This window comes from Antechinus flavipes, chromosome 2 (genome assembly GCF_016432865.1).
Source record: "Antechinus flavipes isolate AdamAnt ecotype Samford, QLD, Australia chromosome 2, AdamAnt_v2, whole genome shotgun sequence".
NCBI lineage: Eukaryota > Metazoa > Chordata > Mammalia > Dasyuromorphia > Dasyuridae > Antechinus > Antechinus flavipes.
The window spans coordinates 407,539,576-407,558,223 of NC_067399.1; positions in this window are offsets into that span (position 1 = coordinate 407,539,576).

Genomic DNA, 18,648 nt, shown 5'->3' on the forward strand with positions numbered 1-18,648 from the left:
ACAGTCATGTGGAGCCAGAATTAGCTTAATGACCGAATGCAAAGAATAGACTACTTTCAGGGAGGTCTCCAGTGAAGTACCCAAGAGATCTATCCTTAGTCCCTGGCTATTCAACATTTTATCATTGATTTAGATGAGAACGTAGAAAACACGTTTGAAAAATCAAACTTGGGGGAGAGGGGGGAACCCTAACAATGGAGGACAGAATTAACATTCTCAAAGATGAATCCATTGAAATAGGATGGAATTTATAAAGGATAAATAGAGTTCTCTATTTGTGTTTGTATTTTTTTCAATTTATTTCAAAAATACAGAATTGAGGAAACTTCACAGTTCATATGAAAAAAGAGCTAGGGGTTTTTAGTGGATTGCAGCTTTAAAATAAGTCAATTAACAACACTGTGATATGGCAGGCAAACAGAAACTCCTCAGGGCACTGCATGGAATGTTGTTCTGCAACCAGACCTTGTCAGACCACAACCAAAAGATCATGTCTATAGGTGAGTGCCCCTTTTTGGAAAGATATTGACAAGCTAGAGAAGGTCCAGAGGTGGGTAACCAAGGTTGTGATTTATATCATATGATTGAAAGAACTGGGGATGGCTAGCCAGAAGATGAGGAGACACAAGGGAGACTTTATTACTCTTTCAAATACTTGCAGAGAACTGCTAGACATTTTCTTGTTGGCCTCAGAGGGTAAAACTAGGCATAAATGGGGAAAGCTGCAAAGAGCTCTGTTAAAGTTAGATTTTTATGTAAGGAAAAACTGCTGAATAGTTAAAGCTATATAATGATTTAAAGTTTGCAAAGCACTTTGCAAATATTTCATATAGATCCTCAAAACAGCCCTGTGAGGTAGGTGCTATTAATATCCCCATTTTACAAATGAGGAAGTTGACACAGATAGCAGTTAAATGACAAGACCAGAGTCACATAACTAGTAAGTGTTTGAGGACAAATTAGAAAAATCTTCCTGACTCCCAAGTCCAGTATTCTTATCCATTGTGTCACTAAACTAGAAAGATCTAAAAGTGGGTATGGCTTGAATTTAAATGGTTTCAAAAAATACTTTTAGAGAGCAGTTAGGTAGTGTCATGGATAGATTGCAGGACCAAGAGTCAGGAAGACACATCTTCCTGGGTTCAAATCTGGCCTCAGATACTTACTAGCTGTGTGACCCTGGGCAAGTCACTTAATCCTATCTGCCTTGGTTTCCTCAGCTATAAAATAAGCTGGAGAAGGAAATGACAAACCACTCCAGTATCCTTGCCAAGAAAATTCCAAATAGAGTCCAGATAGGACCAAAAAAAAAAAAAACTGACCAACAACAAAACTCTTTTCAATTTGAAGATCCTGTGATTTATTAAGCACTTATTACTATCTGAGTTCTGAGTGTGGTGGGAGATAAAAAGTTTAGATCAACCAGTCTCCTGCCCCCTGGAGTTCCCTGTCTGTTTAGGGGATTAAAACAAACACAGACAAAGAATACACCATTTATGAGAGGATTCCCAGCTCTGCTATTTGTTGTGTTGCCTTGAACAAATCACAGATTCCCTGAGTCTCAGTTTTTTTCATCAATATGTAGAGGAGTGGAGATTTGCCTCCCCTCTATGTCCACCTTCATGGTCATCCCTAAGCACTATGATAGCCATAGGATGCTCTTAGTTCAATCAATGTAATGGCCAACTACAGAAGGCAGAAGACCCTGAAAGTTACATGTTACATGAGAGTGTGGGCGCCCAGTGAATGCAGATGTATGCATTGAGTACTATTGGAAGGATGACAGGAAATAAAAGATGGATCTTTGCCATGAAATCACAGAATGCCCAAACTTTAAGAGATATTAGAACACAGAATGCAGAATTTTAAAATCTGGATCTAATTTAATCTAATCCATTAACTTCATTTTAGAGATGACATGGAGATCCCAGAACAGTATGATACATCCAACAAGGTCCCAGCAGAACTGTGATTAAATCTCAAGTCATCTGACTTCTCATTCAGTTTTATCTTCAAAATTAAATTTCAAATGAATATGTTGGTTGGATTTGATGCTCTACAAAGTCCCCTCTTTTTGACTCTTATTACCTTTCCATAGTTATATCAAGTTTCTCTAATTCCCTTTCACATATCTTAGGTTCTGGCATACTCCTATATTGCCAGAGTATATCCAAAATTGACATGTCATCTTCCACATCTATGCATTCATCAGGCCATCTCTTATGCTTGAAATACACTTCTGCTTCCTTTCTGCCTTTTTGCCACACTAACTCATTTTTCAAAGTTCAAGTCAGAACCACTTCACCCATGAAGCTTTCCCTGATCCCTACATTCACAATGTTCCTCGATCCCCTCTGATCATATATTGTAGTCTACTTATACCTACTATGTGTCTTCTCCCTTTCCCCTCCCCATCTTTTAAGTTCCCTTTGTGTTTACTGTCTTTCCCCCATTCGATTGTAAGCTCTTTAAGGGCAAAGACTGTCTTTTTATTTGAATCCTCAGTACTTAGCATAGCACCTGTTACATAATAGGCCCTTTATAGATTATTGACTATTTTTTCATTGCCCTTCAAGTTGGCTATAACTTCAATTCTTCTAAAACATGACATTCCATGACAAAGCCAGATAATATCACCAGAAGAGTAATAGTTTTATAAAGATGGGCTGTCTCATCAGCAAAATATTTGCAATTCCTGAAAGTGATCCTATTTAGTCTCAGTGCAGGGCACTGTCCATGATACAGATAAATATCTTGGGTATTTGGCTACATATGTCTCTTTGTTTTATAACTCACTTGATGTTGAAACTCAACAGATGTATGAATAACTGAATCTCATTTGGGGGGGTTGTTTTTTTTAATGTTTATCCCATTTTATTTGTTATGGTCTTACATGATATTAACATTCCACGGGAAAAACCTTATTAAAGAATCAAAAGCTTATACTTTATACCAAGTCAAATGATTAAAAAAAAAAAGTCAACAAACCATAGCCATAATAATATCTTTTATTCTCTAGACCCATTAAAGAAGCTGTGGGATTGTGAATATGTGGTCTGCTATAGAAAATGCCTGCAAATGTCTGCCTATTCCTTTCTCATGTTTTCATTAAAGATATCTTCCACACTTGCTTAAGTTTTCTTATTCTCATTTTCTCATAGAGAAAATTCTCTTCTCATAAGAGGATTCTCTTAATGTCTTCTGCATGAAACTGATTAAGTTTGGCTCCACTTCCCAATATCATCTTTGTAAGTGAGATTGTTACTTTCTCAAAGAGTACATGGGGTATCAAAGTAGTGAAAGAAAAATATTGTGCATCCATCATCATCATTATCAGTTAGAATAGATCACTACTGTAACATCTGCAGATCTGTTCTATTTCATGAATCTTTGTTATTCTCTTTTAAGTTTCATCGAAAAAAATTTCTGGGATGATCTGGCCTAGCTAACTCTTATTCCAAGCTCATAGCAATCTGGTTTTCCACTTGCCTGCTTTTCACTATTTTGTGAAATAATATTTTTCATAAGCTACTATCATCCTTCCCCAAAATATTTTTGAAATGAGTTTATACACTCAACCAATATTGTTCTTGGTTGCCATGTCTCTGCTTGGCAAGAATAGACGTGTTAGTTGAATGAGATAGTTTCTGTAGTGTTTCAACCTTTTTGAGGCAAATATATTTTATTAAACTTCTTTAAGAAATAGTGACAATCACTGTCTTTTATCTTTTCCCATTCTCCTAAATTGATCACTTGTTTAAGCAAGTTGTATTGTAACTACTATAAACATGTGATAAGGGAAACCCTTTATTTGCTAGGATGCAGTGAATGGCTTCTTAATCAGGGACATGCATCTTGTTGGGATAACATGAAGTCCTGATTGGACCCCAGTGGGCAAGATTGTATTGAAAATGATTCACTATGACTTGCATGATTTCATGTGCATAATGGCATTGTACTTCTTGTCTTTTGAGAGGGTCAGGGTGGGGCAGAAGGAAGAAAGAAAAGTCGGCATCGAAAATGAAAATTTTTTTTAAGTTAAAAAAAAAGAAAAATGATTGGCGACAGAGTATTGGGAGGGATTTACTTTTGTTAGAGGAATCTCCATTCTCTGAGGTCTATCAGAGTTGTGATAATTCCTCTTTCTCACCTTACACATTTTGCATAATGTTTTTTCACCCCTAGGATTTCTAGCAAGTGCCTTTTAGCCATGGCAGCTTTGCCATGGTGGATTTGAGACTGGACCACAAACCCCTAGATGCTTCTGTCTTTTTCTTTTATCCTCTGATCACAGGTCAGTCATTAACAATCCTGAGAAATGAACATCTCCAGCTTTGGGGTTATCTCATGTCAAGAGTTCCTATGTTGGATGTTGGATGCCCAAAATTTCCTTAACAACACACTTCTTGGAGGACAAGATGACTATTGGATAATCTTGTAGTTGAAAACCTAAAATAAAGAATACTTTGACTGGTCAGAAAATCTCTACCTTATGACTTACTTTGACAGTGCTTGTCTGAGATTAATTAGAAATATCTATTCAGCATCCCCAAAAATTGTCTTCACTTTCTGGGGGAATCATAATGAATATATGACTATTTGAAATGTATTTTACATTTGTTAGTACACATCTGCGAATCTTGTGTTTTGTAATATAAAAGTTTATAATAAAAACCTATTTTCTTACTTACCTCTTCTCCATTGAAAAGAAAAAAGGAAAATAAAACCCTTGCAACAAATATAAACAAAGTTAAGCAAAACAAAAACTTTAGACATCTGTGATTCTTTTACATATAGTTACTATAGTGAAGGAAATAAAAAATTAAATTATCACAAACAATGTAAGAGTCATATTATATACTGAATACCTTTTCTGGAAGGGAACCTATAATCCTTATATTTAAGAAATTCAAATGTGAGCTTTGTTTTAGGGACTCCTCTGGAAAATCCCTCTTTGGGGTTAGCCTTCTTCTCCAGAATTGAAGCGCTGCCTCTGTGAACCCAGAGCTTACTACTTGATACACACATACAATTCTTCTTTGAATCTTTGTCTTTTTTGCAATTTGATATAGACTTATTCTATTCAGTCAATGATTCAACTTATTCTTAAATTATTCCTAGGCAAGTGATCAGTCTTTTACTATCTGTTAACATATAACACTGTGTAAATTAATTTACAGATTTGGCACTGCTTCAAACTAGAAAAATTATTTTAGATAACTAAAAATAATAATAAAATTAATTTAAAGAAATAGTCAATAAAAAGTAGAAATTTAAAAAGGTCTAGTGTATTAGACCTCAAATTATATAAAAAGCAGCTATCAAAATGATTTTGTATTAGTTAAAATTTTATATTATAAAAATGTTGATTAGTGGAACAAATTAGGTAATCAAGATTCAGAGGCAACCAAAATCATAGTATTCAATAAACCCAGGAGTATGTAAAATACTGGGATAACAACTCACTCTCTCACAAAGTCTATTAATAAAACCAAAAAGTAATCTAGAAAAAATAGATTTAGACAAATATCTCACACCATAAAATACAATAAATTCCAAATAATTACATAATCTAAATTTTACAAGGTCATGTCATAAACAAATGAGAAAGGAAATAGGTGTCTTTTACAATTATGTATAGGAGAAAAAATATTAACTAAACCAAAAAGAGAGGAGCATAAAAAGTCAATTTCAATTTCAGAAAATTGAACAAATTTTGCGAAAGCAAAATCAATGCAATTAATATTAGAAGTAAAATTTTTTTTTTAAAAATTTACAGCAAACTTCTCTGAGAAAGATTTGATGTTAAGGTATTTAGTAAATTGATACAAATATGTAAGATCAAGAGCCATTACCCAAAGGATAAGTGGTCAAAAGCTATGAGTAGGTAGTTTTATTTTCAAAGGAAGAAATGTGAGCTATTAACAAATATATGGGGAAATGCTCAAAATCATTATTAAGAGAAATGCAAATTAAAATAATTCTCAGATTCTATCTCACATCATCATATTGGAAAAGATAGATGAAAACAGCAATTACTGGAGGGATTATGGGAGAACAAGTACATTACTGTACTGTTGGTAGAAATTTGAGTTGTGGAAAGCAATTTGGAACAATACTCCAAAAGTCAATAAAACTGTGCATATCCTTTGCTCTACCAACACTAATATTAGACATATGCCTTAAGGAGGTCAAAAACAATGGGAAAGAACCCATAAGTGCACAAGAATATAACATCTTTTTGTTGTAGCACAGAACTGAAAACAAAGAAAGGGCCAATTGATTGGAGAATGGCTGAACATATTATGATATATATGAATATGAATGCAATGGAATACTAAGTCATAAGAAATGACTTAGGGGCAGCTAGATGGATAGAGTGCAGGCCCTGAAGTCAGGAGAACCTGAGTTTAAATCCAACTTCAGATAATATTTCCTAGCTGTGTGACCTTGGGCAAGTCACTTGACCCCAACTGCCTCAACCAAAAAAAGAAAAGAAAAAAGACTTAAGATACTGAGAGATTAAAAACAGATTCTAAAAAACCTGAGATTTTTGTGAAGATATAAAATGAGAAGCTCAGGACCACAAGAAAATGTCAAGGAAAACAATTCTGAAAGTTTTTAAAACACTAATCAATATAGAAATTCATTATAACTTCAAAAGATTAACATTAAAAGTGATGGAGTAAAGATGCAGAGATAGATGTGTTTTTATAGATGTGGTCAATGTATTATTATGTTTTGCCCATCCATACTTTTTGATTATAAAAGAGAGCTTCTATTGGGGGTGGGGGTGGGGGTGGGAGTTGGTGAGGAATAATAAAGATACAAAAAAAGGAAGAGAAGCATCAATGAAATATGAAAATACTGGAGAAAATTTTTGTTATTCTTGTATTAGATTCAATACATAAAACTTATGTAGCAGAAGTTCACAATTCTACATTTAATCCTATTTTCTGTTCTGTGTAAACTGAGATATTCATGAGATATTGATGTTTGAGTTTGTCATTAAAAAAAGAAAATATTATTAAAAGATATTGTCAGTTTCATTTTTTGGTGATGTTGTTTGTTGGTTTGTCACTTCTAACACCTTCTGATCCTCTTAAGCAAAGTAGCAAAGTATTCATGACACATAGGCTTAAGATTTCTGAGTAATCTTTTTTTTTTTATTTTAAACTGTCCAACATAGCTTGTACATATTCTCTTGTGTCTATCTAAACACTGAATCCACCAAGTACCAAGGTATGTTTGAGTTGATGAGGAAGATTCTTCATAAAACTTCTCTATTTATTCATCCTCTCCATCCCAAAGTTGTGAATAATTATATTTTTTACAGCCTCTGGTGCACTGCCACCTCTGAACTTGAGCTTTATTCTTTCCTAAGAACTCAAAACCTGGTGGGGCCCTTTGGCTGACATCACAAGCCAGGAAGGAGAGTCAATTGGTGTTTTCTCTCATTTGACCCAGAAAAGTATTTTTAACAATGTTGAAAAGGATAATTATGTCAAAGTGTCTAGAAGGATCCAAGGCCAAGACTGAGCATCCTGCAGCTGCTTCCCTTTCAAATTACCAACTTTTCTTCACTCCCTCCCCCGAGCATTTTTCCTGCCCTGGTCAAGCTATTGTCATTTAAGTTTTAGTTTAGGCATGGGATGAATTGGGAAAGAGGAGAGAAGCAGGGGGAAGACTGAAAATTGTACCCTCCAATATTGGGGGCTTTTTTCTCCATGGTATTGAGCCCCAAAAACAGAACTGTTTTTCATTCAGAATTCCTAAGCAACTTCTTTATTGCTAGCACTAATTTCAGGAATAATCTTAAGGAAAATTGCAAAGTTAGATCGAAAATAGCCTTTTTTTGCAAGGCAATTGAAGTTAAGTGACTTGCCCGGGGTCACACAACTAGAATGTTAAGAGGTATGCCTGACTCCAAGTTTGATGCTCTATGACTGTGCAGTCTAGCTGCCCTTATTAACTGATTTTTAATCAATTAACAGAAATTTGTTAAACTCAAACCTTCAAGGAGCTTATTATTTAATAGATACAACAAAAATAAACATAAACAAGTCTGAATCTAAGAAATAGAATGTGATAAAGGCAAAGTCCAAATTGATAAAGAAAATTCAAGGAGGAAGAAAGCACTTTTACACATGGGATATGCAAGGTTTCAGAAATGAAGAAATGAAGTAGCATATGGGCCTTGAAAACAGAAAGGATTTTAACAGAAAGGATGATCTATGCAGATGCACAAGGAGGGGTGAAAGTGAGGTGGAGAAATAGTTTGTCTGAAGGATAGATTCCCTGCCTGACCTTATTTCTCGCACTGTTGTAGCCTCCCCATCATTCTAAGCCATGCTCTATGGCCCATTACTCTCCTGCTACACAAATCATTGATCTCCCCTCCCCCATCTTTCTGCCACAGAAGCGAGTGTGGGCTCATATATACATGATTACAATACAGTCTCCATCATCACTACTACCATTCCTTAAAATCAACCTGTGCTATAACTCAAGATGACAATTTTATTTCACTTGAAAAGCTAATACTAATTTCTGATATTAGTTAATGTGCTAATGATAGTTGTTAAAACATTTTGGAGATATCCTGTTTCCTATAGCCAAGGCTCAGCAAGTAGGCTGTGTTCTGAATCTGGCATAATAATGATCCTTCGCACTCAGAATATTGCTCTCTGGCAAAGTGTATTGCTTGGACTAGCACCAGGTGTTCACCAAGGGATTTTAGCCCCCCTTATTTCCTAGGGCCATCCATCACATGTTCACAATCCCTGTTCCTTGTCACTGGCAGGTACAACACTCCTATTCCTGTCACAGAACTCTGGTTCTGTACCCTCACAGGGTGACCAACTCCCCCCTCCCCCAATTTGAGACTATAGTCCATAGGACCAAAAAACATTGTATTATCTCAAGAAATGCTAACCGCAAGAACTATCTCAAGATCTAAGAATGATTATGTTGTGGGCCAATCACTTACATATATATAAATGACCCTAGCACCAGCAATGTTAGGTTCTTCTTAAGAGGTGGGTTTCCATGGGAAAGTTTGTTCATTCTGAAATTAATTAAATTTGTGTTTGTGTCCTGACTCTCCTGTCTCTGTCTCTGGCTTGCTTTGTGTGAATCCTGCCACCAGCTAGGTGGCAAGGTGGATAGAGCACCAGCCCTGGAGTCAGGAGGAACTGAATTCAAATCCAGACTTAGATAGTTGATACTTATTGGGCAAGTCACTTAACTCTGATACTACTACTACTACTACTACTACAACTACTACTACTACTACTGCTGCTGTTGCTGCTGCTACTACTACTACTACTACTACTACTACTACAACTACTACTACTATTACTGCTGCTGCTGCTGCTACTACTACTACTACGAAGAAGAAGAAGAAGAAGAAGAAGAAGAAGAAGAAGAAGAAGAAGAAAAGGAAAAGGAGGAGGAGGAAAAGGAGAAGAAGAAGAGAAAGGCAGAGACAGAGAATGAGAGAGAAAAAGAGAGAGAGAGAGAGAGAGAGAGAGAGAGAGAGAGAGAGAGAGAGAGGAGAAGTAAGAGAAAGACAGAGAGACAGAGAATGAGAGAGAAAGAGACAGAGAGAGAGAGAAAGAGAGAGAAAGAGAAGAGAAGGAAGAGAAGGAAGGAAAAAAAGAAAAAATTACATCTTAAAGACAAAAGCAAAAGACTTGGCTGCTAATCTATTACTTTCCAGATGTCTTCCAGATGTCTCCTTGGGTTATTAGTTCATTATACCTATAGATAAGCCCAAGTTTCTTCATATATAAAATGAGGGAAACTAATATTTACACACATTAACTTCCTCACAGAGTTGTCTTGTAATACTTCAAAGGAAGTACTGTAATACATTATCAGATATAATGAATTAATGGGAACCATTATGGTTGTTAGAAGGATGTCTCCTCCACTTCCTATCCCTCTTTCCTCCTTCCTCCTTCCTCCTTTCATTGTGCTCCTCTTCCTTTAACTTTCATCTGTAAGCAATGTACACCAAGCATGAAATAAATCTAGTAGATTCTAAGATCATGGTATATTACATTGTAACAACAGATCCTTCTTAAGGATATCTGGAATCTTGCCTAAAATACCAGAGTTTTTAAAAAGGTTTAGAAGATGTAGTGGGAGAAGTATGTGGATAGAGAGAAGGAATATTAGGATTGACAAAGTGGGTAGAACTAAAAAAAAAAGAAGAAGAAGAAGAATAGGCCTCTGCCCACATTCAGTCAACTTCTTGTCCCAAAGTCCAATCCCTATCTACTTGACTTTATTTAATTCTGATTGCCTATAGGACAATGGGCAATTTTAAGAGCATCATCTCTGTTGTATGGCAATTAGGCATCAAAATGTATTTTTTGAAGAACCAGAAGTATGGTCTGTACAAAGAATGTAATATTTGCAAAGGATTATCCTTTTTTTTTTTAATGTGAACTGGGTTTCACATCAGAAACAGCAAAGGGCCCAGACATTGAGAGATATAAAGCAGCTACTACAGATACATTAAAAGTGAATTGAAGGGTCTCAGGAGACCAATTAAATTCATCATTTCTTCTCCAAAGTCTTCAAAAGGTTATTGATTTCTATCAGCTCTGTCCTTTCCCTTAAAACCAAAGTTCTCTGGAGAGAAAAACCAAGAGGGGAAATACTTTTTAAAAATACTTAATGGTTTGCCAAAAGATTAGAAATACAAACTGGGTTTGAGCAAATGCCTGCTTTTGAATGTTCATACATCAGCACAATGAAGAATTAACATTCTATTTGGAGAAAACCTTTATCAAAGCAGAAGTAATGATTTTCTGTCTCACAAAAGGATAGAAGCTCTCAGGGTGGAATGAGATGATCATTAAAAGCATTTTGCATAAAAATCCACCAATATTTAAATAGTTATAGATGATGATGGGAAAATTTCCAGAAGCAACCATATGGAGATATATCAATTGCCAATTCATTCAGTCAACAAATAATTGAGCCTCAACTTTGTGTCCTGGACAATATGAGCAGTCCAAAGACAAATAACAGTGCTTGCTGTCTTGGAGCTTACAATTCTTTGACAAAAAGAGAGGTGCAAATGAATAACAACAATACAAAGTAACAAAGAATTATAAGTAGTACACAAAATAAATACCATGACAGTTTAGTCAAAATAGATCACATCTAGTTGGAGTGATCATGGAAGGCTTCCCATAAGAATTATCATTTAATTTCAACTTGAAGAATGAATAGAGATATCAATATTTGAGATAGGAAAAGGGAATTCAGAAAAAGGAAAGAATTTAAGCAATAGGATGGAAGCTACAAGAATTAAGTCAGCCAAGACATCATTTTCATGTGGTATGGTAGTGAGAAATAAGTGAGAAATAAGCCCCCAAAATAGGTTAGGACCAGACTGTTGAAACCTTCACTAGGGGACTTCTGGGGGTGGAACCAAGATGGCTGAGAAGGCACACACAACTCTCTAAGCTCCTCTCATTCCCCTCTTAACCAACTATTTAATTCAACCTCAAAAACAGCTCTTCACTGCTTAAATTCATGAAAATTAGAAGCACTACAATTTACCAGCGAAGTCAATCTGGAAGATCGCCAGGAAAAGTTTGTCCTGAGGGGCCAGGAACAGACTAGCACAGGCAACGAGAGACTAGCGTCCTGAGCAGACCAGGGGCAGGGGCTAGAGAAGTTATAGAGACTACTATGCTATAGGCTAACTGCTCTACCTTGACTACAAAGCAGTAAACTGGCAGAGAAATTAAAGCCTAAAACAGAGGGGACTCTAAAAAATTCCAGAACCTAACCAGATCTGGCTGTAACCATTCAAACCTGGAAGAGACTCAGGCAGACTGTAACGCAGCCCTGCAGCCACATCCAGCAGTTCGGGGCTTTTGTGGGGGCAGTTACTAATCTGCTCGGCAGGGGGGCACAGCCTGGGCAGCCTCTAATCGGCACAGTAGGGGGCTCAGCCTGGGGCAATAGAACTCCAGCAGACTGTGCTTCCCGGGCAGATACTTCCCTTCCAGTCCCTGCAAATCCATTGCTCAACCGCTAATACCCACAGCCCCAGGGCAGGCTTTGGCTTGGGGTAGTGAAACTCTCACTGCTCAGCATCTAGCCCCAGGGCAGTCGTTATCTCATACAGCAGGGGTTCTTTGCAGGGCACTTTCCCAGCCCGGCCCTGCGGGCCTGAGTTACTCCCAGGTGGGGAACTCTTTCCCAGAGCACTCCACTACCTCGCTGCTTTTTGTAACCAGGTGGCAGGACAGCTACCCATCCATACACCTTTCACTGCTCTGAAGAGGAAGCTGGTAATTTTCTGACTCGAAGGCAGACCCTTCAGGCTTTAACAAAATGAGTAAAAAAATCAAAAGAACAATTGATAGTTTCTATACAGAAAGAGAACAGCTTTTCAACCCTGAAGAGACTAATAGCAGACAGTCTCCAGATAATTGTTGGTCCTCAATACAAAAGGCTCTCCTAGAAGAGACTATTAAAAACCTCAAAAGAGAACTAGAAGAAAAACGGGGAAAGTAAAGAGAAGCTATGCAAGAGAGCAACAACTTCCTAAAATGTGAATTAGAAAAGGTAAAAAACTCCCAAGAAGTGTAGGGAAACAGAATTTGTAAATTGGAAAAAGAAAATAACTCACTAAAAAAAAAAAAAAAAAATTAGCAAAATGGAAAAAAATTCCATAGAGCAAAACAACTTAATTGGACATATACAAAAAAAAGTAAAAAAAGCTAATGAAGAAAATAACTCACTAAAAATCAGAACTGAACAAATAGAAATGACTGATTCATTGAGACATCAAGAATCAGTCAAGCAAAAACAAAAAAATGAAAGATTGAAAAAAATGTCAACTATTTACTTGGAAAAACAACAGACCTGGAAAATAGATCTAGGAGAGATAACCTGAGGATCATTGGACTACCCGAAAATTATGATGAAAAAAGAGCCTAGATACTATTTTACAGGAAATCATCAAAGAGAACTGCACAGAAGTAATAGAACCAGAAGGGAAAATAGGCGTTGAAAGAATTCATCGAACACCTTCTGAAAAAGACCCTAAAATAAAGACTCCAAGGAATATTGTGGCTAAACTTCAGAATTTACAGACTAAAGAAAAAATTTTACAAGCAGCCAGGAAAAAACAGTTCAAATACCGAGATGCCACAGTAAGGGTCACGCAAGATCTGGCTGCCTCAACATTAAAGGATTGAAGGGCCTAGAATCAGATATTCTGAAAGGCAAAAGAGCTTGAAATGCAGCCAAGAATAAACTACCCAGCTAAGCTGAGTATTTTTTTTCCATGGAAGAAGATGGACATTTAATGAAATAGAAGAATTCCATTTGTTTCTAAGAAAAAAACAGACTTAAACAAAAAAATTGATCTCCAACAACAGGACTCAAGAGAAGTAGAAAAAGGTAAAAGGAACACTTGAGAACTGTATTTCTATTGTGGATATACATAAAAACCATATTATAATTTGATTTTACCAATATAACATAAAAAAGGGAAGTAGAAATGGAAAGAGGATAGTGTCAGAAAAAGAGAAAAGGGGAAATAAAAAGAGGGAAACTACATGTGACAATGAGGCAAAGGAAACCTATCATATCTGAGGGAACTTAGAGAGGGTGAGGAACATTGTGTGAATCCTACTCCCATCAGAGTTGGCTCAAAGAGGAAATAATTGATATATTTGTTTTACAGAGATTCTTCTCTCACTTCATTAAAAAGTGGAAGAGGAAAAGGGAAAAGGAAAAAGTGTAATAAGGGAAGGATACAAGAAAGGGGAAGGGATTCAAAGGGAGGAGGGAGGAATACTAAAGAGGGAGAGCTGCATGACGCAAGTGGGACCAATAAGTTTAATACTAGGGAAAAAGGGAAGGAGGAAAAGAAAAAGAAAAGCATAATCTGGGGATATTAGGATGGCAGGAAATACAGAATTAGTAATTTTAACCATAAATGTGAATGGGATGAACTCTCCCATAAAGAGGAGGCAGATACAGACTGGATCAAAAGTCAGAACCCTACAATATATTGTTTACAGGAAACACATTTAAAACAGGGAGATACATACAGAGTAAAGGTAAAAGGCTGGAGCAGAATCTATTATGCTTCAGGTGAAGTCAAAAAAGCAGGGACAGTCATCCTTATCTCAGATCAAGCAAAAGCAAAATTTGATCTAATTAAAAGAGATAAGGAAGGAAACTATATCTTGCTAAAGGATACTACAGACAATGAAGCAATATCAGTATTAAACATATATACACCAAGTGGTATAGCATCTAACTTCCTAAAGGAGAAGTTAAGAGAGTTGCAAAAAGAAATAGACAGCAAAACTATAATAGTGGGAGATCTCAATCTTGCACTCTCAGATTTAGATAAATCAAATCACAAAACAAATAAGAAAGAAATTAAAGAGGTAAATAGAATATTAGAAAAATTAGGTATGATAGATCTCTGGAGAAAACTGAATGGTGACAGAAAGGAGTATACTTTCTTCTCAGCAGTTCATGGAACCTACACAAAAATTGACCATATATTAGGACATAAAGACCTCAAAATTAAATGCAGGAAGGCAGAAATAGTAAATGCTTTCTTTTCAGATCACAATGCAATAAAAACTACATTCAACAAAAAGTTAGGTGTAAATAGACCAAAAAGTAATTGGAAACTAAATAATCTCATCTTAAAGAATGATTGGGTGAAACAGCAAATTATAGACACAATTAATAATTTCACTCAGGATAATGACAATGGTGAAACATCATACCAAAATTTATGGGATACAGCCAAAGCCGCAATAAGGGGAAATTTTATATCCTTAGAGGCTTACTTGAATAAAATAGAGAAAGAGAAGATCAATGAATTGGGCCTGCAACTTAAAAAGACCAAATTTAAAACCCCCAATCAATTACTAAACTTGAAATTCTAAAATTAAAAGGAGAAATTAATAATATAGAAAGTAAAAAAAAAACTATTGAACTAATAAATAAAACTAAAAGTTGGTTTTATGAAAAAACCAATAAAATTGATAAACCTTTGGTAAATCTGATTAGAAAGGATTTCTGATTAAGGAGAGAGGGAAATCAAATTAGTAGTCTTAAAAATGAAAAGGGAGAACTTTCCACCAATGAAGAGGAAATTAAAGAAATAATAAGGGGTTACTTTGCCCAACTTTATGCCAATAAATTTGATAACCTAAGCAAAATGGATGATTACCTCCAAAAATACAGGCTTCCTAGATTATCAGAGGAGGAAGTAAATTGCTTAAATAGTCCCATTTCAGAAAAAGAAATAGAACAAGCTATTAATCAACTCCCTAAAAAAAAATCCCTGGGCCCAGATGGATTTACATGTGAATTCTACCAAACATTCAAATAACAATTAGCCCCAATGCTTTATAAACTATTTGAAAAAAATAGAGAATGAAGGAGTCCTACCAAATTCCTTTTATGACACAGACATGGTACTGATACCTAAACCAGGTAGGTTGAAAACAGAGAAAGAAAATTATAGACCTATCTCCCTAATGAATATTGATGCTAAAATCTTAAATAAGATATTAGCAAAAAGACTCCAGAAAATCATCCCCAGGATAATACACCACGATCAAGTAGGATTTATACCAGGAATGCAGGGCTGGTTCAATATTAGGAAAACTATCAGTATAATTGGCCACATTAATAATCAAATTAACAAAAACCATATGATCTTCTCAATAGATGCAGAAAAAGCATTTGATTAAATCCAACATCCATTCCTATTAAAAACTCTTGAGAGTATAGGAATAAATGGACTTTTCCTTAAAATAATCAGGAGCATCTATTTAAAACCAGCAGTAAGAATCATATGCAAAGAGGACAAAGTGCAACCATTCCCAATGACATCAGGAGTGAAACAAGGTTGCCTACTATCACTGTTACTATTTAATACTGTATTAGAAATGCTAGCTTTGGCAATAAGAGTTGAGAAAGAGATTCAAGGAATAAGAATAGGCAATGAGGAAACCAAATTATCACTCTTTGCTGATGATATGATGGCATACTTAGAGAACCCCAGAGACTTTACTAAAAAGTATCCACACCTTTAGCAAAGTTGCAGGATACAAAATGAACCCACATAAGTCATCAGCATTTTTATATATCACTAACAAAACCCAACAGTTAGAGTTACAAAGAGAAATTCCATTTAAAGTAACCACTGATTGTATAAAATATTTAGGAATCTATCTGCCAAGGGAAAATCAGAAACTTTATGAGCAAAACTACAAAACACTTTCCACACAAATTAAGTCTGATCTAACCAACTGGAAAAATATTAAATGCTCTTGGATTGGGCGAGCAAATATAATAAAGATGACGATACTACCTATTTATTTAGCGCTATACCAATCAGACTCCCAGAAAACTATTTTGATGACCTAGAAAAAATAACAACAAAGTTCATCTAGAAAAACAAAAGGTCAAGAATTTCAAGGGAATTAATGAAGAAAAAATCAAATGAAGGTGGCCTAGCTGTATCAGTTCTAAAATTATATTATAAAGCAGCAGTTACTAAAACCATCTAGTATTGGCTAAGAAATAGACTAGCTGATCGATGAATAGGTTAAGTTCAAAGGACAAAACTGTGATGACCTCATATTTAAAATCATCCAGAGTCAGGAATTCAGGTTAAGGGAAAAATCTTCAATCTTTATTCTCAGTAGAGGTGAAGAAGGATTGTGATAGCAATATGGGCAGCTGCAACAGGAAGCCAGCTAGCAGAGGGGGATCGGATAGCAATGCGAGCAGCTGTGACAAGACGCCAGCCAACAGTCTCTCTTTCTGCTTCCCTTTCCACTGCCCTGTCTCCACCCACTAAAACTGTCATTTCCTATGCAACATATCAGGACTTGCACAAAGAGTGGGTGGGGGCCATTCTTTCTCCAAGCATATATATTAATAGAGTATGGTCCAATTACTATTTAGCCATGCTTGGGACCTCAGTGCATCAACTCAAACCTCAGCCCATAACATCTCCCGCTTTCTTTTGTTTTAGAACACAGGTGGTTATGCCATCCCTGACTCCTCAGGGAGGTCAGAGCCCCCAAGGGGAGGTGATCACACCCTCCCTGACTTCTCAGGAAAGGAGGTGAAAGCACCAAAAAGGAGGTGATCATGACCTCCCTGACTTCTCAGGAAGGGAGGTGAAAGCACTAAAAAAAAAGATAATCATGCCCTCCCTGAAATCTCAGGAAGGGAGATGAAAAGCACCAAAGGGAAGTAGGGGTTGCTAGCGGGTCTCTGGGCTGAAGGGTCTTATTAGAAACAGGTATGCACAAGCCCATCAGCATGGGAGATATTACACAACCACATAGCAATAATGCAGAGGCTATTAGTGATGACTCTCTCCACAGTCAGTGCAGGCTTGATTTGGTGTAACAAACATGAATTGTACATGCAAGTAACAGTATAACAAACAATCTAAATCAACATGGTGTTGTAAAAGATTGCCAGAAGTCCTAGAAGGAGAGTATGTAAACAGCAGTCACACATACACCTTCTTCAGTAGCCAAGAGATAGTCCAAAACCAATCTATTGTCCATTGCTTCACATATCAAGGGACCCAATGATCCCCCCAAGTTTTTGAAGTCCTGCAAAAGTCTTTTTATGTATTAGAGAATCCAATGATTCCAGCAGATTTTGAAGTCCTATAACAGTCTTATCATTTCCCAGAAAATCCAATGATTCCTGAGGGCTTTCAAGTCTTATGTCTCAAAGTGAGATGCTTTCTCACTTGCTCCTGAAGTTCCTTAAAGAGCTGATATATATTAGAGGATGCAAATTTTATTTGGGCTGTGGCAATTCTTTGTACCACACCTACTGAATAGGCTGAATCAGATATTATATTTACGTCTCCTGGGTAATAAATGAGAGCTAGCATGATTGCATCTTTGTCAAAAATCAAGAAGTTAATAGTATAAAAGGTTAGATTTAGAAGTTTACTAGGGTTACCTGTGGCTCCCCCTTTCTTTTGTTTTTGGAGCAGCATCTTAATGTCCCTGTTTCTTCTTTCTACAATCGCCTGACCTTGAGGATTAAAGGGTATACCAGTGGTGTGTAAAATCTTATACTGTGCACAAAAGTGTTCAAAATGTTTGGAGGCATATGCAGGTCCATTCTGTTTTTATTTCTTGTGGCACACCCATAATTTCAAATGCTTCAATGAGGAATTCAGTGACCACTCTGGCTGTCTCTTTTGCTGCTGGTATTGCAAAAGGGAATCCTGAAAAGGTGTCTACTACAATGTGGATAAAAAACAGACGACCAAAAGATTTATAATGAGTCACATCCATTTGCCAGATTTCAATGGGTCTCAAACCATGAGGGTTCTTCCCTGGAGGGAGTGTAGGAGGGGGAAAGGAAGACAAGCTGTACAACTTTTTACTATGTGCCTAGCTTCCTCTTTTGTTATCCCAAATTGTAAACGCAAAACTCGAGCAGCCTGATGGTATTTAGAATGGGGTTCCTGGGCCTCCTGAAATAAAGGCATATTGGCTAACATAGTTAAAAGGCTATCTGCCTTTGAATTTCCATCAAAAATAGGACCTGGAAGTCCACTATGTGAGTGGACATGCAAGATATAAATCT